Here is a 27131-nt window from a genome sequence, read left to right as displayed (position 1 = left end):
CAGTCTCATAATCCGGATCCACGGTCACTACCTGCCCTAAGTAGATGTATTCTCTTGCCACTTCCAGTGCCTCGCTACCTATCGCAAGCTGCTGTTCTCTTCCGGGACTGTTAAACATTACTTTAGTTTTCTGCAGATTAATTTTTAGACCCACCCTTCTGCTTTGCCTCTGCAGGTCAGTGAGCATGCATTGCAATTGGTTCCCTGACTTACTAAGCAAGGCAATATCATCAGTGAGTCGCAAGTTACCAAGGTATTTTCCATTGACTCTTATCCCCAATTCTTCCCACAACAAATAGGTCGTACGAAAAAACAGACGGTTATTCTCTGAATGTATTATCTGTGGTTAGCGTTTCGGCGTTATTATCGGAAGTCAAGCAACCTGACGTTGGCTTCCCTGGAACAAATTCCTGGTAATGGATGGAGGGAACAATGGCGCTTATCTCCGTGATTTCAAGTTGTATTGGTGCATCTTGACCTTCCATTCTTTTCTCTTAAGAGCTGCTTAAACAAAAAACAATGTTGCTTTCACACGAGAACATTTCCTAGAAATCGCAAACATCGTCGCAGAGTGATGTTTGCGTTCTTGTTGGCAAACGGGACAATGGAGACCTCAGCTGGCGTTGATAAAGAAGGGAGACGTAAGATAGCCGCACACACTGCATCAAAAAGTAGAAACCTCTTAAATTATTACTCCCTCTCAACACCATTTATATGTTTCGGTTCTAATTTTATTACGGGGTACTTTATTGAGTACACGGTCATGAAACTGAATAAAAAAAAAAAAAGAATGGAAAAAGACGCGTTGTATTTGGGAAATTCGTAGAGGTGTACGAGTGTTCGATATTTTGTCACGCCTAGGTTCAGAGCCCAATACCTGGACAAGTCTCTTGACCCAGCCTAATGTAATTTGCGGCGAGGGTAACTAGCCACAGTACACCATCTGATATGAACATGTCCGCCGTATCAACTATCAACATATGCTATGAAGCGATGTCACCCGGTTGCATCTGTTTAAATCGACACACAGTGCTGTAGTTTCGCACTTGCCTGCTTCGATGAAGGCGAGACTGTGTGTGCATGTGGTTGCGCACAGTTTTATTGTTTGGTTACTGCCGTTGTCACGGAGCACAAAATGAGCGAAACAAAGCCTTTGTCGTGGTACACGATGTCATGGTGCACGAAGATGCTGAAAGTGTCATTTACAAGCTCTTCGTATGACTGGACGCGCAGTTCTAAGGTGTATTACATGCGTACATCGAATAATGTAAGTAAACGGTTTTACGAGACGGGACTCCAACCAAATATATTATATACTAAAATTTGTTTAGAAATGACAACAAATTAAGTATTCAATGCGATATCCGAAGGCTGTTTTTCGCGAATACTGGCATTCGGTTATTTTTTGGAAACTTCGCTATTGGAAGTGCCTTAGAAATTCGTAAATTAACCGCTGGCGGAGTGAAGGCTAATATAGTTTGGCAAAGAAAAGCCTGGCCGCATGTCCGACAATCCACGCCAAATTAGGAAGGGGTGAAAGATGACGCGTCCCATTCCGAATGAACACTAACAGACGGAAGCTTGTGCAGCTGGTGAAGGCTGTTTATGAAGTCTAATCATGTTTACTGCGCTCCAGAAGAGCCGTTATCACGAAACAGTTCAGGTTCAGCTAATGTCAGCTCTGAGGAAGTGATTGGTAAAATCGGAAAATCATAGCTTTAGTTAACCTGAGAAGAAGAAGAGAAGAAGAAGAAGAAGAAGAGGAAGAAGAAGAAAAAGAAGAAGAAGAAGAACAAGCGAAAGTATGAAAAAGACGAAGTTTAGCCATGGATGCGTTGAGGCCATATATCGACAACAAATACAAGGACAATCATAGTTCCGAACCAACAACATACTGTTTTAAACAGTCACTGCGTTTCACAGTGCCTGTGGTACTAAACAAGTTATTCAAGGAGCATTTCGATTTTCAGTCGTCTATTTGTCTTTACCAAAGCCATTAAGTATTTCTGTCAAAACATGGTGTACAACAACTAAGGTGTCTCCTGAATGTACCATTCGAGTGCTTGCTTCCGGTTTGCAGATAAGTATTTTGTTTATGCAGTTGCCAATTTATGTACGTACTTTGCGTGTCATGGTTGTGTCCATTATTCCCAATGTATTTTGTTCAGCAAATGGCGGTCATGTCCGCAATTGCTGGTCTGCCATGTATATTATAGAGAGTCGGGAATCCGGTCATACCGCTGGTGCGGCATTTAGCACTGTCCTCTCCTTTTGACGATTGAAGTTGAATGAATGAAATGGAGTAAACGAAGACACTGAATGCATGATGTCATGTGCTTCGTCTTGGTTACTTTCTCAGGTTGAAAAGTTCAGTGCCCTTCCACTCTGTGAAGAAGGATGACCAGCAAAAAGCTGTGAATGTGGGGCCCTTAATGGCCCCACATTCACAGCTCGACCCACGGCGAACTGCACCTCCGCCGTGGGTCGGCCCGGTGTTGCACTATCTTCGGGATCGGCCCACATATGAAAAATTGTTGGCCTTTGCCCATGGAGACGAGATCCGCCAGAACCTAGCCATAAACAGCTTCGCTGTAAAAACAGCTTATGTCTGCAAGGACGCCTCATGCTTTCAATGGCACTGCCGTGCGGAGGCTTAAATGAGTCCGTCACGTCGTTAGGCTAACTGACGGTTATCACATGGTTCGACGACATGCGAGGGCTAACAATACTGAAAGGAGCATTGAACGAAGATAGCGCTCACTAAACTCCGGTAAACTAAGGATAACCCGTTGACCTCCCAGGTAATAACTACAACTACAGTGTTCAAACAAGAATATAGTTGTTCATTCGCCAATGAGGTAAAATATTTCCCTGTTCTCTATGTCGCTCAAGACCGCATAAGACAGTTCACTTACTCCCTCCTTCCCTCTCCTAGTCAACCATGTGGCTTCAGGTAGTGTTCAGTTTTATTGCGATAGCAATTATATATGGACACACCAAGCAAATTTTTGCCGTGGCGTGGCCGTCGCCGTGAGGTTACGTATTTATTATTATTGCGATAGCAACTGTATGGACACTCCAATTTTTGCCTCTGTCGTCGGCGTCGGCGTCGCCGTGAGCTTCCGTATATGTTATTCAGGTATATGTATGTTATTTGCCACGCTTTGCTATTTTACATGTGGTATATGCGGGTTATATTTCCACACCATCCTATACCTAAAGTTGCACATACCAGGTTTTACATTCTTCACAAAATTATTCCTCAGAATTTTGAGAATGGCAGCTCACAACCACATTTCATGAAACAAAACGCCGACCGTGCATGCTTTTACCTTAAATTACAAGTGCGAAATAATAAGAGAGCTCAATCCTGAAAATTAAGTAATTTTATTGAGGCGGCTTTGTACTATCTCCGGGATTGGCCCAATAAAGAAGTTTCTTTTTCTTTTTTTTTTCTTTTCAGCCGCTAGCTGTTGCCTCAGCGGCGTGCGACTCTCTCATGAAATCATGAAATCCGAGTACGCCGAGGATACGACGGCAATGTGGGAAGGCACTGCCGTGCTTTTCTTTTCATCGTCCTTTCTGGCCGGTCCGGCTCCATCCGTTCCTGAACCTCCTTCATTTGCCGAGCCCAGTTTTTAGCTCCATGCGCATTCTTCATCAATAGCATGTAATACTGAGCAGCAACATAACCCGTCATGACAATGGTTTGGGCCTGTTGGTTTGGGCCTGCTGAGCAGCAACATAACCCGTCATGACAATGGTTTGGGCCTGTTGGTATGCCATTGCTAAGAACACGTTCGTAGCACAGGTAGACAGGAAGAATTTCTTATTCCCCGCGTTTTCGCGCTGCCGACATCTTCTTAGTAAGGCTAACCCGATCGTTGTTATCACGTTGCAGCCACTTTCTTTTCTTTATCCCGCTATCCGCGGCGCCTCCTTTAAGTTTCCTTCGCAATGAAACAATGACTCCTGAAAGGAAAAAAATAAAAGGAGGAAAAATGAAAACAATAAACGTTGGATGTCACTGGAAGCTGCGCACCTACGCCATTCACGCGCACGCAATTTCTTCGCCTCGTCTTTTTCTCGCGTGCCAAGCGGTGACGCCTTCGGCTCGTCACGAATGACGTCGGGAAAACAAAACAGCGCGGCGACGACCGCAGGCTTTCGTCGCTCAAAGAGAAGAAGAATCAAAGAAGCAATAAAGGACGGCTAGGCGCAGGGCTGCGACCTACCTTTCAATAGTGGGTGCACACAAAAGCGCTATGCCGGCCACCACGCGACCGTGTTTTCCGAGGAAACGAACATTTAAAGAACCTCACAAGGACAGTGAAAAATGGCAAAAACCAATGAACAATAAAATATGTAGAATAAAAGAAAAAAGCGAGTGGAAGAATACAGGACGGGTTGACAGAGACGGAGGTGAGGGGTGAGCGCGAGAGAGAAGGTCTTGGAGGCTGAGTGAATCGTAAATACCCTCTGAGTATCTTGTTCTTGTTTCCATTACGTTGCCAACAAAATCGCTTCCGCCTGGACGGTTAGCAGGCTACCCGCCAGATGGAAGCACGAAGCCGCCTTTTCACTGTAACGTTATCTCGTGGCAAATGCAGAGTTTGAGAGAAGGCAGGGATAGTATGCAAGAGTGAATGAGAAAGGGGCAAACGCACGGAAGCTATGCGTTCTCGGAGAGTGAAATCCTGAGGAAACAAAGCAAGCAAAAAGACAGCACTGCGCGCGAGAGAGAGAGAGAGAGAGAGAGAGAGAGAGAGAGAGAGACGAAAGGAAGAGCAAAACAGATAAGACTCCGCGAAGTCTGCATTCGTTGTGGCTAGTATCTTGGTGGGTTTTATTTGATAGACGCCGTTATTTCGATTCGTTCGTTACTCGTGGGCTTGACAGGTGCGTGCGCGTGCGTACCGCCGTTAAACGCGGCTACGACGCACTTTCTTGGACACGCGCGTGTTTTGGTTTTCAGGAGCGCGCTCGACGTGCAAGAGCTCGCGCTACTGCTTGTCGGCTAGTTTGGAGGAAGTTGCGCCGAAAGGTTTTAATTTGTGAGGCTCTCTCTCTCTCTCTCTCTCTTTTATTTTTATTTCTTTCCTGCGCAGGCCGTCACGACAGTGACGGTAGGTAGAAGAGGCGCAGGCGCTGTCGCGGCGGACCGCAATGAGGAAACAAGATGCGGCCGTACAGACCACGGCGCCTAATGGCGCACTAATATAAGCGGCCGCTCAGAAAACACCGCGACAAACAAACGTCACTAGCGGCGGTACCTTACTATCGTTTCGTTGCGTTCACCTGGAAGTGCAGGCCTCCCTGGATCTACATAGGTGATTCTGATCGCGATACTAATGGCGCAGGTGCTTTCCCGTCGTAACGACCTGACGTATGCAGTGTTTTGGCTGATGCGTGAATGTACAAAATGTGGGCGCGAGACACAAATGCGCTGGTATGACGTCGCCGCGAATGAGATAATGTTCGCATGTTCGAAAATGTTGGTGGTACGAATGAAGCAAAGTTGCAGGGAGAAGTGGACGTGAAAAAAAGAAGATGAGAAATAATAATAAAAGATATGTTCATGTTACGGTGCTGAAAACTTGTACCTATATGTATGTATATGATATGGGCTTATTTTGAATATGCAGTCCATTTATTTTTTTGTTCTTACCCTCGGTTCTAATTTTACGCGAGCTTCCATTAAACAATGTTCTGCAAAGACTTGCAAAATATTACTTCCTGTAATTTCGGTTAACGAGGTATCAGTGACTTTAGTATAATTTAACGAATGCCCTAAGACCTAGAACAACAGTTGCAAGACTTCAAAGTTAAGTGCCAGAAAAAAAAAATATATTTCGAGTTTCAACTTCAGAACAGCGTAACTCGTGTTCAAGGTAAGTCAGAGGGATAAGGTTGGTCTTACGGCATTCCTTGAATCGTAGAGAAGTCATTCATATCCTATTTCAAGAAAGAAAAACATATACTTTGCCAATCGCTGAAGAAAATAATTAAATGAAGCTTATCCCGTACCCTATTGTACAAAGCAGCTATTAGAGCGTTGTTTTAAACGTTGCGTTTAGAGGGCACCCGCTTAATCAAGTGGGGCATTTTCACTAACCTTTTCCCTATTTATATTGAAGGCTATAATAGTATTCTCCGCTATAGTTCCACATGACAGCTTCAATCACTTTGTACCCCTTTTTCGCAGAATTGAATGCTGTGTTGTACACGATGTGTCACTATATCGCGAGAAGTCTTCCAACGGGCCAGGAAGATTTGAATGACCGATGGAATGAATTGGAAAAATGTAGTAATCCGATACTAGAAGATCGCACTGCACACACGGGCGAAGACGAATACGGACGCAATGATCACAAGAATGAGACTTTCTAACTGCACACGGAACGATATATACATATATTTAAAAGATTTGTCCGAAAGCAACGCCTGAATTCACCTGTTACGTATTCTGCCGCTACCTTGCCGCAAGCTTTCATCGCTATCAGTTTGTCGTGGGTTCACCATGACAGCTTCGCGATATTTCTTAGCTATTACTGGGGGTGGCTGAGGCAGGGAATCCGTAACGGTGGCCCTAAGTATGTACAAGTTATTTCAAATATGCCCCCTCCCCCAACAAAAAAGAAAAAAAGAAAAAATTATGCAGATCCTATGCACTGTAGGAATCGATGTAAGCGAAGCTTTCTGTGTTGTTTGCTTTGATTGACCATAATTAGCGGTGATGTTGACGGCGAATGTTTAATCTCAACGTTTTGTCCAACACGAGAGTGGTGAGTTGATGTTAAACGTTAACTTGCGTGCACCACTCTGTTCGTCTGCGTAGTACACAGAACACACAGTGAGAGGTGTTTGCTCGAGGCTTTGTTGTGCGCCATATTTCATAACTTCTGAAAGGGTTGAGCATTGTCATTACCTCACATGGCACATCGCATCGTCGCAGAAGCATTAAAATTGAATTCGATTATAAGGCTGTACGTGTCGAAACCACACTCGGATTATGACGCACGCCGTAGTGGCGGACTCCGCGGATCAATTTTGACACCGCGGTGTTCTTTAACGTGTCCCTAAATCAAAGTGCGCGAGCGTTTTTTATTTCGCCCCCGTCGAAATGCAGCTGCCTCGGTAAAATCCGCGACCTAGAGCAAATGCCCTAGCCGCAAAGCGATCTCGGCGGGCACAGAAATGTTGATTTGACGTGCGACCGCTTCCGTTGTGTCGGCTAGACCCTGCGGTGCGCTTTAATTAATGTAGCTCTGCCTCTGCACACCCTGCGTAAGTTGTCCGCTAGACATATTTGCATGGCTTTATTTTTCAGAAATAGCAGAAACGCACCGTACCGTACCGTGAACTTAAGTTTGTCCAGCGTTTCCTTGCCTTCTCGCGTCACCTCCCCCCTTGTATTTGTATGGGAACTGCGAGCGAAGAGTGGTAAGGCTGTATTCACTCGTTTCGCGACTACATCGATTGTGCCTATTCTCTGCCACCTCTCCCCTCTCCTCTCTTCCGTTCTATCTAGCTTCCCTCTGGACTTGCACGTTGGTAGAAGGATAGACGCCTGCGGGGGATCACGGATAATTACAGCTGTCAAGAGCCCATAATGTGATGACGACCTGAGAGCTACGGAGGGCATTGTGCACATTGGACGCGGTGCGGTCCAAACGAGTTCATCACGTCTCTTTTCTTCTCTGCCACGCTCCTTTCGTGTATATACACGCTCTGAACAACCCTCCCCCCCTCCCCCCCGACGCATTGTGCCGGACAGTAGTAGCCGCTGCTGCAGCAGCAGTGGGAAAGAAGAAGAAAAAGGCAAAGAAAACTTCGCTTTAAAAACAAAGCACACGCGACATCGCCGTTGGGTTCGCGTTGCACTTCGCGCGTCGCTTTGAGACCCGGAGCACGGAAGCTTTCTTGTTGCTCTGTACTGCCGTTTTCGAAAAGTCTGTGCCAAGCAGGGTTGAGTTGTGCGCACCCACACACGAGGGTTTACAAAGCGCTCGTACGAGTAATTCTTCTCACCACCACCACCACCACCACCACCACCACCACCACCGACCGGTACTGCTACGTCAGCGTAAACGGTCAGTCGTCAGAACTTCATGCGGTTGCAAGTGGAGTGTAGCTCAAGGGTCTGTCCTGGGCCTTCTTCCTTTCTCGCGGTTTGCTAACGACGTTTCGGCAGTCCTTCAAAACTCTTCAATTTTGGTATATGCTGATGACGCGAAACTTTTCAAAGCGGTAAAAAATGTTAATGATTGCGCCGCTCTTCAGAAGGACATCGCGAATTTTGCGTCGTGGTGCGCTGGAAACAAGCCGGCCATAAATGCATCAAAAACGAAAGTTGCAAGCTCCACGCGGAAGGCTAATAGCAGTGTATTTCCATATAGCGTTAAAGACGCTCTCGTGCCAAGACCTCAGGGAACGAAAGAACTTGGAGCGTACTTCGATGGCTCTTCGAGTTTCTCACCCCACGCTCGAAAGACGAGGCAGCGTGCACTTAGAACGCTCGGCACAGTATGTCGGGTGACGGGGGACTTCAGATAACCTGGGCCATTTGTAACTTTATATAAGAACGTACGCTTTCCAGTTCTTGAGTAAGCCTCCGTTGTTTGGGGCGGCACTTGTAGGTCAAATTGTGAACTTCTCGAAAATGTGCATAAAAAGTTGACATCTATGGTTAAACATTGATTCTGCCAAAAGCCTTTCATCTTCATATATAGAGCTAATACAGACACTCACGTTACCTACCCTCACCTGTAGACGCAAGAAATTGGATGTTCTTCTTCTCCACAAATTAACACCGGGAAAAAAAATCTGCCGCTCGCGCACTTGCGTTCTAATGTGCACTGCTACATTCCGCGGAAAGGCACAAAGAAACAGCGCGCCTTTCAGCCTTGAGATTTTTGCGGCCCTCTATCTAGAGTGCAGGCGACATATAACGCCCATTCAGAGTGCCTGGGCATCTTCACGCCTAATTTTAATATTTCCCGAAAAAAGTTGCAGAGGAACTTCAGTAATTTAACGAACCTTCAACGAACCTTAAAAAAATGCCACAGAGGAATGCAAATTAACTGCTTACAAATCACTAGTTTGACCGATCCTGGAGTACGCCTAAACTGTTTGGTCCCCTCATCACGCCCGTGACATTGACCGCTTAGAATCAGTTTTAAAAAAATGCAATACGATTCATCTTCGGCCGGTACGATCGCAACTTTTCACCTTCTTCACATATGCACACTCTACCTTTGCAAATGTTAGAGCATAGGCGCACACGCGAACGTATCATCATGCTGCACAACATCGTTCACACGTCATCTGGAATTCAGGAACCCTTCTCATTTGTGCCCTCAAGCGCACGTGCAACCCGAGGGAACCACCCATTAAACATTGTTCTTTTCAAACCGCATATAGACTGCTTGTAATTTTCTTCTTTTTCCCCCGCTAACTGTTGAAATTTGGAATCAATTGGACGGCTCACTTCGCACATTGTCTATTGAAGAGTCCGTTGTTCAGTTGCCTAACAATTTGACCTGTTGATCTGTTTTTAATACTTCTGTGTTATCTATTTCTACGCTGCCCATGCTATTTGTTTTTACTAATGTATGCACCCACTCCTGCTATATGTCTCCCCTACGAGACCAGCAGTATTTGTAAATAAATAATAAAATAAAACTGCACAAAAACTATCATATCTGCGCGTTCCATTTTTCAGTAATCCTTCTTTCTTTTTCTCCACTTTTGTTTTGTATTCTCTTCGTGTACACATTTTATGATCTGTTTAAATCTGTATTCGCGAAATTATATGTTTTTTTTAATGTGCGCGCGTGTGTATCTGTGTGTGGGCGTGCACTGTTATTCCTGTGCATTATTCAGCCGAGTGCGCCATCACCAGGACCTTTGAAGCTGTTCCTGGGAACGTTTATTTATTTATTTATTTATTTATTTATTTATTTAATAATAATAATAATAATAATAATAATAATAATAATAATAATAATAATAATAATAATAATAATAATAATAATAATAATAATAATAAAGAGGAAAGGGAAAGCGAGGGGTAGGCTATCAAGTGCCTCCGAAAGGGGCACAACGCCTGCCTACTCATCCGAAAGAAGAAGGCAGAAGCATAGAAATGGAAGATAGGAAGGAGCGGGAGGGAAGAGGAAAATAGCCGGAGGCAAACGATGCATTGCCCGGAGCTGCACGTTGGCGGTCGCTGGTAGTTCGCCTTACCGTGTGCAGGGACGTGCTAATACGGCACAACACCGTAGCGCTGTTCAAGTATAACCCCCAGCCCACAACCAGCCCACCCCCAGCTCACCTCCAGCCAATCTGTGCGCACTCCTCTACGGTGTTCGAGTCCGTTTGCAGAGCCGCGTCACGAATAGGCCATGAATGGGCAACTGTGTACGGTGTGCAAGGACTTGTTCGTGGTGGTAACCCTTATTGTCGCAGACCGCACGAAGGACAGGGCAGTGCAAGGACAGCGTCGCTCACACTGCCTGCACGTGCTCTCGTGTTATCACTGTCCTGTCCTTCGTCATTTCGTCGCGCCAAACGTACCTGCGACGACCTCGAGTAGTTATAAGCCGGAAGAGGCGAGGCCGCAATCAAAGCGACGGAAGAAAATGATAACGAAAAGTGCGAAGGATCTCGTATCAGCTTCAGTGACGCGAACGGTTATTGCGAATTAGACGACGCTTATCGGAGGGCTGCCGACTTTGCGCAGAGGGTCTCGGAAACTGAGTAGTCGTTCCACGTTGTCACGTGGTTGACGCCAGACAAGGAAGGCTGCTGGTGCGTATATGCCAAGCTGTGACGAACATAAACTAGCAATATTTCATAAGCACGGCCAACCGTGCAAGCTTGATCACGCATCACAAGACTTGAAATACTGTGAGGAGATGACACTCAAACATAGCCGACAACTTACGGCGCCGTATATACGGTGTGATGCGACGAAGGAAGCAGAATGTCCTTTTTAAGAAGCAGGCGCGACTGATAAAATACGCAGATTGGTGATGTTACATTAGTTACGGACTACAGCGGGATACATGCAGCAAGCTGCGAGTTTTATAATAAATTACAGCTTGCTGGACTAGTTGCTGCACGACGGTTAGATTGAATACTGCAGCAAAAATACAAGCAGAGAAGCTGAAAAAGAGCCAAACAGTAATCGGTGTTTTTCCGGGCTATATCACGTCCTCTGGAGCCGTTATACAGCAATACTGTACAGACATGAAACCGTTGCGCTTAGATTAAAGCTTAGATTCAAACATTGTGATTATAGAGGACCTCAATGGCAACCCGCGGCATCATTTGGGGAAGGACGCTACGTTTTCGCTCACGCAACGCCTCCTATAGATTAAATACAGAAGGGATTTGGTGCTCATTAGCCGTGACTGCACACGTGAAGGCCGACAGCGTATGGAATATCTTTAAAAAAGGAGGGGGGCGGGGTGCACAGCGCTCACCGCGATTTCATTATGTTTTGAATGCCCGGCGAAAACGGTAATTCAGTCATATGGAAATACGCCGCGGTGGCCCAGTGGCTATGTCATTGCGCTGCTGAGTACGAGGTCGCGGGTTCAACCCCTGTCGCCGCGGCTGCATTCCGCTGGGGGCGCAATCAACGTGCACCATGCATTCGGTGCGCGTTACAGAACCTCATATGACGAAAATTAATCCGGGGCTCGCAGCTCACAACGAGCTCGCTGTTCTGGCACGTAAAACCCCCGGATTATTAAAAAGAAAAAAAGTATATATATATATATATATATATATATATATATATATATATATATATATATATATATGTGTGTGTGTGTGTGTGAAACTTGACGATCCAGGCGGCGGAATAAAACCAGAAGTTGCGTGCGCAACGCCTCAGGAAGTGCTGTAACGCGGACGTGCTCGCTTGATCGCTTGACAAACAAATTAAGGAAGCCACGCGCTTGCAAACGCCAAGACCAGAAGGCCAATGACGGTGCGTGATCTACTGAAGCCGTCTGCAGCTTCCTCGTGTTGAGGAAGAAACGCTGCCGGGTTACCGAGTTCAATAATACCGTGCCAGTACTCACGTAGCGATGAACATGCGCACTGGCCGTGTGCTCGTCCATAGTGTCCCTGTATATGCTCACGCAAGGAGCATATACAGGGACACTAGTCGTCCAATGCCACATGCGCCCGCGACGACGTACCCGAGAGCAGTATTACCGCGGCGACAGCTTAAAGCCAAATGCAACAAAACTTTGGCTAAGTTGGCCATAAATGAGGGGTGCACACTATGGAAGCAATTTTGGCAAAGCTGCTGTGCTAGTGGTTGTCTGATTCACTGACTAACGTGGACCAGAGAAGTGTCGCTACGACGGAGATACAAGCAGAGTGGACTTTGCCTTCCTTTGAACTTTTCCTCCTCCATTCCCTTTTCTCCCGGTGCAGGGTAGCCAACCGGGCTCAGTACTGTATGGCTAACCTCCCTGCCTTTCATTTATCCCTTTTGCTATCTCTCTATGTGTAGCATTAAGCAGACGACGCGTGCACCTGCTGTTTAGCGGACGTGACGCGAACGACAGCGCATCACCTCCGAGATTTCCAGCGCGCCTTCGGTATATGTTCTCGGAGGTCGCACTGGTCCTCGAAATTATGGATTTTTCGTGACTTCCGGCGAGTGGTAATCACGGCCGTCTCTCTCTTCCTTTTTTTCTTTTTCCGGTTTCGGTATCACAAATGTCTATCTTATTTCGAGGGTCACTCGCATTTCGAAAGTAATTTTTTTTTTCACGGAGGATGTATGCTAGACTTACACTGTTTGAAACCAGCACTTTTTGCGCTGTCCAATATTGCGTTAGTTGGCCTTTAATTTTTTGAAGCTTGATTGATGGAGTTTAACATCAAAGCTATTAATGCACACGCCATGAGGGACGCCGTAATGGAGGATGCCGGACTGATTTTCACCATCTTGGATTATGTGCTAGTGTACTGTGCTACACAAAGCACAGTACACTAGTGCTTTTGCATTCCAGCTCCAAGGGTGTGCTATACTGCCGAAGCAGGGTATCGAACTCAAGACCGTATGTTGCACATAAGATCGCCATCTTCGTCGAAGCGAACGAAGTATATAAAAAGAAATACGCGAGAAAAGACAGGGCGATGATTCGTTTTTAGACACCGATACCAACAGCAGCAGCAGCTCGAGGCCCGAAAGTTCATGTCAAGGCATAGAGCAAGTGTGTGGCTACCGATGTTGACGTGCTGGTTTGAAGCATTTTCTTTTCCTGCGTTCGGAATGAGTCTGTAAGAAGGTAGCATTTGAGGGATCAGTTTGCACAATATTATTTGCACCAAAAAATCGAAATGCATAAACGAGTAGCTTGCAAAAATTTAATACTTAGTTATTGAACGAACTAACTTACGGAGCACATGCATTCCAATTGACAAAAACTGTCAACATAGAGTTCGCAAGGATACCACTTGGAACGAATTCTCGGGACGACTCCAGTTTCGATATATTAGTTTCCGAACTTTGCAAAGAAATACATCGGCGGTCCAGTTGCCTTTGCGCTTCAATGCACAAAACGGCGTTTTGTTACACTTGAGAGTAACTGGAACGACTGTTCATTTGTGCCGCGAGTTTTTTGTGGCGCGCATCTCGGAAATAGATGCCTTGCATTCTCACCGGTTATAATTTATAAATTGCCATGTGTGTCGTTAAGTAATTAGTTAAACTCACAATTCGTGACTTATTTGTTAATTAGTAAATTACACATTTTGATATTTCATCCAAGTAATGTCCGCCCTTTCAGGAGGGCCAGCTCAAGGACTAGAATTATGGTATCTGCCACAGGCAATTTAAAAAAAAAATTACTTAAGGTTATCGCAAGCACACCCATATTCAGGGATCTCTACGCTGCTATATACGGTAACTCAACCCTGTTAATGTCGCGAGCGACCCCTAGCGCACATAGCGCGAGATACGTAAACCGCGAAAAAATGATGTCGGTGCACCCTTCCACGGCTTTCCTTTCAACCAGTTGCTTGCGCCAAGCCCTACTAGCTAAATTGCTGGACCAGACTTGCACTCCTGGCACCTTGGACTGGTCAAAACCTCTCCGCGTATACAAAAATAAAAAATAAATAAAAAATGGTGAGCGCGCGTAAGTGAACGCCAGTGGTAGTATAATGTGAGACCGTTCAACTTTTAAAGTAAACATAAGTTCGATAAAGGCGCGCTATGCTTTATTTGCGACACACTTTAAGCAGCTGTAAAGTACGGGAAGATAAAATAGAAAACAAGGTTGGTTTGCGAATGCTGGCCTCAGGCTATATGGGACTAACGCTGCAGCTGTCGCCGCTGTGAATGTACCGCTGGTTTCACAGTGCTTGTGACCTTCTTATTCGATTTATACGCGAGAACGCTCACCCATGGTTTTGTTATCGTGGATAATAAGTGGGACCCGCCATGGTTGCTCAGTGGCTATGGTGTTGGGCTGCTGAGCACGAGGTCGCGGGATCGAATCCCGGCCATGGCGGCCGTATTTCGATGGGGGCGAAATGCGAAAACTCCCGTGTACTTAGATTTAGGTGCACGTTAAACAACCCCAGGTGGTCGAAATTTCCGGAGTCCTCCACTACGGCGTGCCTCATAATCAGAAAGTGGTTTTGGCACGTAAAACCCAATAATTTGGATATTATGTGGGAAAAAAAAAGAGTAAGAGAGCGGTTGGAACAGAAAATACGCGGCAGGTCTCTCCGGGATGCAGCCGGACTGCGGAAGCCTTGGCTCAAGAAAGGTAATTTAATCAGCGATCGTCAGGAGGCTGTGCAGTTTAAGAGACTGATGAGAATTTGCGCGAAAACATCGTCGTGACAGATATGGAACTCAAGGACTCCCGGAACAAGCAGTTAATGTTGTAACACCTTCCTCCTCAGCGCTTTCGGTTCAAACGGAGGGACACCAGCACGCGCAACATCCTGAAACCATGCTGCAGGCAAAATTTATAAGCCAGCGAAAAAATATTTCCTGTCGTGATTTTTTTTAATATTTGGTTTGTTTTTCCCCACCCGGTGTCCTATGATATATCTAGCCCATCTGTGTGATAGATAAACCTAGCCGTGCGATCAACTACAGCCAGCGCTAACTTGTATACATACATATATATATATATATTGAATGCCGGGTTGTGCGTATATTACCGCAGGTGGTCGAATCACGCGCTCGGCACATGCATTAGAAAAGAGGGACTGACTTTTTCTTTTTTTCCCCCTTCCTTTTTTTACGAAGTATCCTGACACACTGAAAGTACCGCGAGCGCACAGGGAGGGAGAAAGAGAGAGAGAGAGAGAGAGAGAGAGAGAGAGAGAGAGAGAGAGACGGCGTAACGAAAGAGATACCAGCAGGGTTACACTCTAATGGTTTCTGTGCGAGCTCCGAGCTGCAGAGTATCGCAAATGCGCATAAACCAATCGGGGACGCCACACAACCTTGGGTGTCCGCCGCGCTCGCATTGACGAAAGCCCGCCCCGCTGTAAAGACTTCCTCCAACCTTTCGCTTCTTCGCTCTTCTTCTCGTTCGCGAACACGCACGGGTTTTCCATCTCTCTCCCTCTCTTTTTTTTTTTCACTTCAAAACGCGCTACGTCTCGTATGCATAAGCGTCACTGGCCGCTGGGCAGAAATCGACCAGGAAATTCCTTTTTTTTTCCGCTCGTCTAAGTAGGCGCATTTTTCCTCCACGCGACCCCACACTCACGGCTGCCAAGAAACCTTCGAGCATTACAACGCTTCCTATATACGCGAGGCAAAACACCATCGACGCAGGGGATGGAGCATTTTCGTCGCCCTCTGGCTGTTTCAAGGTCAGCCGAACGAAGAGGCGATAATCCTCTTGCGTAACCTTATGCGCGTTATCGCCAGGCATCGCTCAGTTACGCAGGCGATAAAAAAATTAAGCTATGCAGTGGGGCCGCCACTTAACCACGGGAAATTTCAGCGCTTTCCCAGTTGACGACCAGGATTCCAGTGTGCTTCTGGATCAGTCAAAACGCGCTCCTCAGAAACTGCAGAGGAGGCGGCGATAGCGCTAGCTATAGGTAATACTGAAGCTGACCTGATTTTCAGCGACTCTAAAACAGCCATCCGAAATTTGGCGAGGGGCAGAATCTCTGCCACAGCGGCAGGATTACTAAATCGGGCCACGGGGCGAGGGACTACGGAGGTGGAAATTGTCTGGGTACCGGCCCACTCTGGGAACCCTGGGAACGAGGCGGCTCACATGAATGCTCGAGGTTTCGTCAGCCGAGCAGGTGAGCCGGACGTTCCGGGGAGGTCCACGAGAGATGGGCTGGTGTCCTTTCACGACATTACTAACCATTACAAACTTGAGCGGAGAATTTACCCTCCACCGGACAAGCAATTGGTGAAGGCGCAGGAAAGCGTCTGGCGAAGATTGCAGACGAGATCTTTCTATAACCCATACGTGTTAAACAAAATCTACCCGGACGTTCAGCCGGAATGCAAATGGTGCCAGGAACTGGCCACCAATGACCACATATTATGGAGCTGCAGCATAGCGCCGCCACCGGCGGATATTATGCGTGATCCTTCTCTCGAGCAGTGGGAGGCCGTGTTGGCCAGCTCAGACCCGGTCGTCCAGACCAGGGCCGTGGAGTGGGCCACCCAGGTCGCCGTCAGCCATGAGCTGATGGCCATCTAGCACGGAATCGTCCGCACATGCGTTCTGACGAAAATAAAGTTTTTCCATCTATCCATCCATATCGCCCCACTTTGGTTTAGCCCCACACGTAATCTCAATTCGCGAGGCAAAATTAGGAAAGGATGTTGTGGCGCCATTTGTAAAGTTATAAAGCAAGTCGTAGCGGTAATATTATTGCAGAGCGCTATCCTGAAATATAGGAGTCCTTCGGAGAGAACAGGAGGTTATAGTTTGCAAGCGCGATAGCGGTGATTACGACTCGAGTACTGCATCTGATATATCCGTTACCAAGACGCGCTTGGCAAACCACGTGCCGACCCCAAGTATTAAACAATTCAATTCAATTCTTTTAATTTACCAGAAAATATTCTGGCTGGTCTCCTGTGCTAAAACCTGCAAGAAAACAGCTTGGCGGGCCCAAGAGACCATACATACATGGCGACATGTGACAGGTAAACTGATAACACATGTTTAAAAGCATTACACACGAAAGTTAGTTACACCGATATTAGAATATCGTTACACATTAATTAAGAACGTGCACTCTTACTCGAAAAGAAAAAAAAGAAACCGATGCATTTGTGTTGCAGTACACAACAAACATAAATTGAAGAAACTAACAAAGCAAAATTACTAACATAAAGAAATGGTAACCCACCTAATACAAAAGCTAACCGTAATACTATAAAATAACAGCAGTTATATCGATACCAAAGAACAAGAATAAAACAATAATACATTAGGCATCAAAAACCAGAGTAACCTGTTTTGTAGAACAAGGTCCATTACTAATGAAGACCCTATTTTAACAGATAAATTGAGGGAATAAATGAATCAGTAGTTCAGAAATATTTCACGCAATGTATTTACTGTATGCGCTAGACCTAAAAATGGGGCCGTTAGAGATCAGGCCGACACAAGTCTGATACACCTGTGCACGTGCCTGTTTTATTACTGTAGGAAATTAAGGATGAGGAGGATGAAAAGGAAGGGAGGAAAGGTAGCGAGGTCAACCAGATGCACGTCCGGTTTGCTACCCTACACAGGGAAAGGGGTTTAAGGGAAGAAAAGGAGAGGTTCTTTAAAACGGATGGTAGCGCTAAAAGGTACGAACACATGGTGAAGAGACGACACGACGACGAGGGGAACGCTACTGACAACTGGTTTATTTTTTAAAAGGGTTCAATATATAAGACAATCACAACACATGCGCACAACTGAACTGTACCAGCCTTCTTTAACAAATAATGAATCGCAATATCGCAAGCAGTCGCCATTTTGCGGAAGTTCATGGGAAAAAGCCACGCCTTTACCATGGTAGTTAAAAGTACTTATGACCCGTCATACAGAATCTTCAAAAGAGGTGTCCATTACGAGCTTCTGAAAATATCAAAAAGTCATCGACATATCTAAATACCTTTAAAACCGGGCCTCCAATAAAATCTCGATCCAAAAGGCGATCAACATGAGCTAAAATGATGTCGCACAAGATAGGTGCAACACCGGACCCTGTATACAGATATCATCGCGCAAAATGGCGAGACACGTTTTTTAAACCTCAGGCTGAGGTTAACTAAGGATACACATGTTGGGCGTATTTTCCACGTGCAAAGACAGAGCTTTTGCCCTATGAATCGTCTCATTCAAAGACCGGGAAAAGAGCAATTGCATCGCTCTGCATAGAATCGAGGCTTCAAGAGTAGTGCCCGCACGAAATGCTTTTTAGCTTCGACAATCAGGTTCGCAGGCTTTTGGCCGCAGGCTTCCCTTGCTTGGTCCTTGTAGCAGTCGCTGAAATCCTCCGCAAGGAACTTGGTCCCCGACGAATGAAGGCTGCACCTGAACGAGTGAAGACCAAACCTGAGGTGATGCCTAACATTCACAAGGCTTCACACAACCTCAAAAGAGTGGCCAGCAGGCAAACATGCCGCTTGCTTTTTCTGCGCCAACCAAGTTGGCGAAGCTGCGCCCCCGCATCTGCGGTGAAGGTCAGCGCGGTTGCAAAAAGCAGCACGAAGATGTCTTCGTCAGGTGTGTCCTGGGAGTGGTATATTTTATTCCCCTGTCCTGCGGCAAGTGCTATATCCGGCAGACGGGGTGTTGCCTCAATGACCGCTTAAGGGATCATTATCAAAACTTAACAGAACAAGACAAGCTTTCGAATTTAGTTTCGCATGTTATGGTTTGCGAGTGCGTGCCACGGTTCAAATAAGCAAAGGTTCTGGGGAGAAGTGCAAGCGCTAAAGCTAGAGTTTTGCTGGAAGCATTCCACATACAAAAAAAGGCGGCTCGGTGCATCAGCGATGTTTCAATAAATTTGTATTCGGCTGAGCGCACAGTTCTGGAGAGATTTGAAAAACCGTAACATTTGGCTTTTCATCAATTGGTCATGTGTTTCACTTCTTGCTGCTTGGGTGTTTTATCATTTCACTTCCCGTGACTGCTTGCGATATAGCGATTCATTATTTGTTAAAGAAGGCTGGCGCAGTTCGGTTGTGCGCATGTGTTGTGATTTTCTTAAATATTGAGCCCTTTTCAAAAATGAACCGGTTGTCAGTAGCGTTCCCTTGTCCTCGTGTCGTCTTTTCACCGTGTGTTCGCACCTTTTAGCGCTACCAGCAGTTTTAAAGAATGCCTCACCAACTAGCCCAGCACCAAGTTTTATTGAAAAGGAGAGGGAGGGAAGAAGGCACTATCGGTGTGAGTATATGCGGATGTCCATAACTTCACGCCTGTATTCGGTCACTGAGGCCAGTCGCTTTCATGAAATGTAGCAGTCACCACGTCGCTTTGTAAGCCTGCGACGCATGGGGCCATGGTCATAGAATATTAGTCTCTGAAAATGGTCTGTTATCTAATCAGTTTAAAAACCTCCGAAGGACGTCGCGTTCGTTGTCATATAGATCACAAAAACACAACACGTGCTCAATCGTCTCTGCGCAGTTGCACGAGTCGCCGATCGGTGTGTCGGACATTCCAGTAAGGAATGTGGAGGCTTTCGTAAAAGGTAGACAATTAAAGCACGCCACCGAGAATGTGGGCTATGTTTTCAGCCAGTGTCCTGTAGCGCTGATTCAAGTTTCCGAAGAGACAACCTTAAGGGATCTCTGCCACGTGGAAGAGCTTTGGCCACCTCTGCCACGCTCTCTGCCACGAGTAGCTTTGGCCACCGTATGTTCTTGACGTACACGTGTTTTCGCATTCCACCCAGATCGTTACGTGGCAACCCCTGCTGCGGGAATCGAACTTGTGACCTCGCGTTCCGAAGCAGAACGTCATACTATAGACTGCAGTGGGTAACCAGCGGCTCCCGGCACGGCGACTGGTTTGTAACCGTTGAACGGGTATGGGTCGGTTTCCGCTGCATTAATCGTAAATAGTAATCGTATTTTTCTTTCATATTTCTTTTCTTTTTCTAGACCTGTTCAACTTGGCCGGTAGCGATGTAGAAAATACGTAGAATAACAGATGTGTTTTATAGATTTGCTTTATTGCAGTTTATATAATGTATTTGTCATTCTTTATTTAGCCTTTCTGTGCAAGCCGCTCCCTCGTAATTCCTGAGGCACCCTTCTCCCACCCGCACTTTTATGCGCGAGTCCTTTTCCTGCCGCGCGGTGACATCCTACAGGCGCAGACACGAAAGAACGTACGACTACAAGGTGCGAATGAAAAAAGACAACCATGTTTTTCCAGTAAATAATTGCGAGTGAACAGTGAGAGTAGGAAACGAGCAATAACACACACACACAGATATATATATATATATATATATATATATATATATATATATATATATATATATATATATATATATATAGAGAGAGAGAGAGAGAGAGAGAGAGAGAGAGAGAGAGAGCAGCTACCGAGACATTTTGTTGCATGTAATTACAGTAAACGGCCCGAAAGCGAGAGCTGGCGCACATCTCAAGCCAGCTCTCTTCTACACGCGCTAGACCTGCCCCTTCCATTACAAAGGACACGCGTGGAAGACTACGCACTAATCTCAGGGCACTCCGAGCGCCGACTGTTCACACCCAGCAGCAGGAAGCCGGGCACTTTCTTTCCCTTCTCTCGCGGCTCGGAGCAAGGCTGTCCGTGACGCTCGAGCGCCGCCCGTGTCACGTGCCCACACCCAACGTTCAGTTACACTGGTCGCAACCGGCTCGAGGCGGTCCGGTGCGGTTACGCGCACTGCACACTGCGCTCAGCCGCTCGCAAATTGCGACAGGCGATGCTGCAAGAGCGTGTCGGCGTGCGCACTCATCGATGCATCAACACTGATTTCTTTCCGCACCTCACCTGCTTCCCACTACCCTTTCCTTATACAATAAACGTTTTTCAATTCCACACTGATTTCACGGGCGGGGGTAACTGTGTTAGCGGGGGATGAAAGCGAGGGATTGGACGGGGGTATGAACGGGAGCGAGTGATGGTTAACGTGAGTATCGATGACTGTGAGTGACAGCGGACGTGGGTGTGAATGTGAGTGGCATGTCGGCGAGTTCAGCGAGTGGGCGTAGGTGCGAACGGGGGCAAACGCCGCTGAGTGTGAGTATAGACACGGCTACTAGTGTGGACCAGTGATTGCGAATGAAAGCGAGTACATACAGTCAAATGCCTTTATAACGAGGTGCTTGGGCATCTCCGAAGTCGTTCTCATACAAGTCACTTTGTTGTAAAGGTGGCACACCACGCAGCTCACAATAGAGCCGGGACAGAATTATTCCTTCGTTGTACAGATAATTTCGTTGTTCGGGCGTTGGTGGTTCAGCCGCGCTCGACTGCGTATGAACGCGAGTGAGAGTTGGCGAGTGAGTATGCGTGGGCGTGAGTGAGTGCCGATGAGTGTGCGCGTAGACATGAGTGTGAGTGTACAGCCCCGAAAAGAAACATTGGTGATTGAGTACCCGCTTACTGTGCCGATCTATGCAGACCTGCAGCTGCAAGAGGCGGCGGCTCTGTCTGAGGCGCAACTGATGGCGCAGTTCCAGACAAAGAGCGAGTACGCGCACTCGGAACGCGCGCCGTTCTTATTTCGGCGTCTCGGCCACCCCCAGTGGAATGACTCGGTCCAAGGCTGTGCGTACGTGCGCTTGAACTATATGCACCGACAGTTGCCACGCGCGCGGGGCGCTCGAGCGCTTCGTTCTAAGTTGCGCAAGTTGCGTGCAGCATAGCGAAGGCCAGGAACGTATAAGCGATCGCGTCTCCTTGTCTCAACTGCCCCCGACGATTGAATCGCACGCTTTCGTCCTCCTATATATGATCACCCGCCACCACGTGCCCCATACCTTCCACTATATACAGATGGAAGAGTCAGGCCACTCTTGCTCAGAATCTACGCCTGACGCTATGGGCCCTCCTCGTGGCATGTCACCTGACACTTTCACGACAGGAGGCCCTTTGTAACCTTCTATACGATTGACTATCAGAACTATAGGGTTACTGTCAACAAATGTTTTTTGTTTCTCTCTCTCTGTCAATGGTCCCTGAAAGACGTCGTTGGAATGCGGGTGAAAAGCCGCCACTGTTAAACGTTGTAGCTTACCTGCACTGGCAGCACCTGGGCTACAGTTATTTCGTGCGACTGAGAGTATTAACTGACCAGTGAGAAAACGGACCTCGACACGTTCTACGACCATAGAGAACAGTCATAACCGAAGCTACACCGCACACACACACGCATTACCTATCGAAAAGTAGGCCATCGTTTTGATAATCTTACAGACGACAAAATAGCGTGGTTGAAGTATATTGCACCGCTTAGTAATTATACCCTGCTTCTAGTGTTGGAGTAAGCGTAGTTAAACTTCCGCTACGTCTGTGAATACACACACATAACTTCCGTGCAGTTTTTCCGGGTTCAGTAATGGCGATTTATTTCACGCTGGCTCTGGTGCACGGGCTTCGAACAACACCGGGGCCAAGTACTTCAGGAATAAATAAATAAATAAATAAATAAATAAATAAATAAATAAATAAATAAATAAATAAGCGATATTATCGGCGCCACCTGAAGGTTTAAGAAGGTGTCGACGGCTCGCCTTTTGGTTCTGGCGCATCTATTCAAAAGTATTGCGACTGGGCCTCACTCAAGTGTTTTGGGCCCTTGATGGCCATTTAGAAAGGCGTAAGGACTTCAGTGACTGTTCCTTACAGTTCAGCGCATGCGATGCGCTACGTGTTCTCCGTAATACATGTCCTCGTGATGTAGGGCAGCGTGAACTGCACCCAGTGGGGGTAGTATAGGTATAATGCCTCACGTTAAACGTTGCCAGATCGCCTTGTTCAGTGTCCCTCGCCTGGTTATAGCAGGGCCTGCGCGCCAAGGGCTCTTTGCTACAAATACCCTCACTACAAGCGCCTTTGCGCGAAGCGCTTGCAACTGTAACTCACCGCTATTTGCAACTATATAACTCACCGCCATTTGCGACTATAACGCACCGCACGTGCCCTCAGGTACTTTTGTTTTTACTTCCTATCTACCTCCATGAGCTGTATTCACGGACGGTCATATGGAATGTCACTTCGGAGTGTGCGTTCATTGGGTAGGCCAGCGAACGCTCCAATGCGGTGCCGATCTGTGCGTTATATGTCACATGGGCAACTAACAGTATACGACACCACGTATCCGCGGGAGCAGTAATCGTACCACTACTGGAGGCAGTGCGTTCGCTTGATTCGTATGTGTAGTGAGAGGGCCGATTGCGGAAGCAGCGCACTAATCCATGTCATACATAATCAACCAAAGCATCCGCTATAGAGTGGAAAGCCGTCGTCAGTCGCGGGAAGATTTAGAAATAGGGCACAAAAGTTAGGGGACGCTATGGGCCAGGCGTAAAAAAGAAGAGCGCAAAAGGCGTTCAAAGGCGTTCGGCTTTTGGGGTACGCAAAGCCCCTTGATGACGTCCTTTCTACTTGGGGCCCGAGCTGGCGGCCCGAGGATAAAAAGATATTCGCAACATGACGAGGCATGCGTCTAGCAGCCGAACTGCGCAGACGATTCGGCACATTCTAATTTAGGAGTGCTACGATATTTATCCAGTCAGAGCCGCAGGGAACGTCCACCTTCGTGAAGCGCTGGGGATCAAAGCTGATCGGAGCGTTAACTTGTCAGCTGTGGAGATAAGCAAAAGACGTTTAGGGCATTGGTGAAAAAAAAAAAGGAATCTGCGAATCTCACGCACTGTGGGAATCGATGTAAGCTAGCGAAGCTTTGTATGCTGTTTGCTTTGATTGACAGGACACAAGTGTTAAACCACCCGCCGTGGTTGCTCAGTGGCTATGGTGTTGGGCTGCTGAGCACGAGGTCGCGGGATCGAATCCCGGCCACGGCGGCCGCATTTCGATGGGGGCGAAATGCGAAAACACCCGTGTGCTTAGATGTAGGTGCACGTTAAAGAAACCCAGGTGGTCAAAATTTCCGGAGTCCTTCACTACGGCGTGCCTCATAATCAGAAAGTGGTTTTGGCACGTAAAACCCCAAATATTATTATTAAGTGTTAAACTTTAATTGATATATGGGGCTGTATGTAATTTGATAATTGTATGCATACACTGCATGGATACGTTCGCGGTCTGCACCCCGTTTCGCTGCGTAGCGAAGACGCTCTTTTTGCGCGCGCCGCTTCTTCAGTGCCTTGGCGTCATCGGCGCTGAATATCCACTTTGGAGCCATTTTGCTGGCCCGTGTTTACGTGCTCCTTCCGCATACGTGGCCAGCACGCTGTTGGGACGCCAGTCCTACGCGCTCTCTTCCGGCTATGGACGATTGTAATGTTTACACTATCACAAGCCCAGCAAGCGACCTCCACAGCCCAGCATCTGCATTTTTTGTCGCCTAGGAAAGCAATCACAACACGAGCCATGCGCCCAAACTGTGAAACGCTGCCGTGGCGGCGCCGGGGCCGGGATTACGCGGAGGCGTGCGACATCTGGTGATGTGGCAAGAAACCCAGTGGCGTGCGCGCGAGTGATACCACAGTAGGAGCAGCGCCAGGAAAGTCGGAATAGGAAGCAAAGAAAGCTTCGCTTAAGGAAAAGAAAAACCAGGGAAGAGATAGACCCGTGGTCGTTACAGGCATAAGTAAGTAATTACAAAATAGGGATAGCTATATTTTTGAAGAGAAACAATTACGGCAAAACTCATCTCACGATGACTGTCGATGGCAATGCGACTAGCCTTTGAGCAATGTAGCGACACGCCTTATTCCTGAGGTCGCGTTTATTCAAGATCTGCAGCGGTCATTCTGAGACTTCCATTGCTTCGGCTATATGCGACATATCGTCCCACGCTACTATCTTGATTGCCAAGGTTGCCCACGAGCACCGCTGCACGACAACGAACGTATGACGCCGATCGACGCAGTGATGACGATAGCACGACGTAAATGGAATGACGTCGATTGAACGACAAAGGCGGCATGACGATGGCGGCACGAGGACAATGAGATGACAATTAATAAATGATGACGATGGTGTGATGACAACAGCATAACGACGACGACAAGAGGACAATGCAATGACGATGAGTGTATGACGACGATAGCGTGACGATAACGGTATGACGACCGCCCGGTGACGAAGCTGGAATGATGGCGATGGCACAACAGTGACGGCACGACGGTGTGACAACGGCTGCACGATAGTGTCTACCTGACGACGATGCAATGATTGCATGACAAAGGCGGTATAATAACGAGTGAATGACGGAATCATGATTACGACATAATGACGAAGAAGGAATGACGTCGATGGATCAATGAAGGCGGTATGACGACGATATGGCATGGCGACAAAGGTACGACGACGACTGCGTACCGACGATGGAATGACGACGACCCATGACGAAAGTAGCATGTCGAGTCAGACCACGAAGCTGTAATGACGACGATAGAACGACCACGAAGGCATCGCAACCCCGATAACATGTATATACTCGTGGACAACTTTCTGTGACAATGAAGCGAAAGCTACGGGCGCGTGGCTGCTGCACGTGTGTTACGGCACCAAGCAGTCCGCCAGCGTTTGACAGCATGCATGCTTTTGGTTGCTCGGAACAGACTCTGAATCGAGGCAGCTTCAAGTGCCACGGTTTCGCGTTTGCCCCAGCGCGGACGGGAATAAACCGAAAAATAAGTAAACTTTTACATTCAGTGGTGCACTTTATCTCATTTAGCTGTTGCTAATGGGGTGTTTATGCTTACTCTTCAACAGCTTAACCTAACGTGAATGAAAAGGCGGGACTCTTTTCAGAAGCGCTATCTCACTTGTGCGCGCTTTGCCTCCGTAGCTTTCCTTTCATTGCCACAGAAAGTTGTCCGCGAATATAGTGGCCCAAGCCGGTAGACAACTTGGGCCACTGGGTCGGAGATAGATAGATAGATAGATAGACAGATAGATAGATAGATAGATAGATAGATAGATAGATAGATAGATAGATAGATAGAATAGATAGAATAGAATAGATAGATAGATAGATAGATAGATAGATAGATAGATAGATAGATAGATAGATAGATAGATAGATTTAAGACGGCTGAAGTTTCCAAAGAATCCTAATCGCATTAATAATCTAAAGTAGGGACAGGCAATACGCTAGACTGCAATTAATGTAATAAACTCGATTGTGCCAAGCAGACCAGGTGACTCTTTGTCGACACCCCGTTTCAAAGGGGATGTGATTAGAAATCGTCGTCGTCGTCGTCTTCATCATCATCATCATCATCATGACTGCACGAAGAATGCTTTCTGCATTCGAAAAACAGGTTCTTACGCGGTCGAACCACGGCCGGTCTGGAGCGTGCGTCTCACGTTTGGAATTCCAAACGTGAGACGCACGCTCCAGACCGGCCGTGCTCGAACGGACCGCAACGCAGTGCACGGAAACTAAACGAAGCTATCGCATTCTTCCCGTCGAGGCGAAAAAACAAACGGAGAGAACGCGTTCCTCGGTGATTTCGCGAGACTGTGGGTGAACGCTCGAGCGAGATGGAAAAAGTGATAAAACGGAGACGCAGAACATGATAAACGACGGGATAGAACCATGCTATATGTGTGTACGCCTGTGTTTAAGTAGTACTCCGGCGAGACCTAAGTAGAAAGAACGGAGACGCGCCGACGCAACAAAATAGCCTACAGGTCGTTGCTGCGCATCGCGCCTTTCATCGGTACGCCGGTCGTGAAGCAGACGGTATTCTAAGCGTTGCCTCAGTACCCATGTTACTAGGCAAATACAGAAAGGCACAAGTTATGGCTCTTCTTGTCCATCTTTCTGCGAGTTTGTTCAGTTTTATTAACTTTTTAGCATTAGGATTGCCAAAGAGGAAAAAAAGTGTAGGCGTGGGAAATGTGCGAAGCCGGTCGTACGGTGAAGGCGTGTATATATATATATATATA

The 27131-nt window shown here is 47.0% G+C and overlaps 1 long non-coding RNA gene across 1 annotated transcript in view; it reads left to right on the top strand.

The window, feature by feature from the left end:
• LOC142570989 (uncharacterized) overlaps positions 1 to 4761 on the top strand; it is a 51501-nt gene extending 46740 nt beyond the window's left edge. Inside the window, exon 3 of the long non-coding RNA XR_012825730.1 lies at positions 3464 to 4761. This is a non-coding gene — a long non-coding RNA (uncharacterized LOC142570989). The remainder of the gene's footprint in view (positions 1 to 3463) is intronic.
• The last annotated feature ends 22370 nt before the right edge of the window (positions 4762 to 27131 follow it).

Source organism: Dermacentor variabilis, chromosome 2, assembly GCF_050947875.1.
Source record: "Dermacentor variabilis isolate Ectoservices chromosome 2, ASM5094787v1, whole genome shotgun sequence".
Lineage (NCBI taxonomy): Eukaryota > Metazoa > Arthropoda > Arachnida > Ixodida > Ixodidae > Dermacentor > Dermacentor variabilis.
The sequence above is the reverse complement of the archived record's forward strand: the minus strand, read 5'-3'. Positions and strand labels throughout refer to the sequence as shown.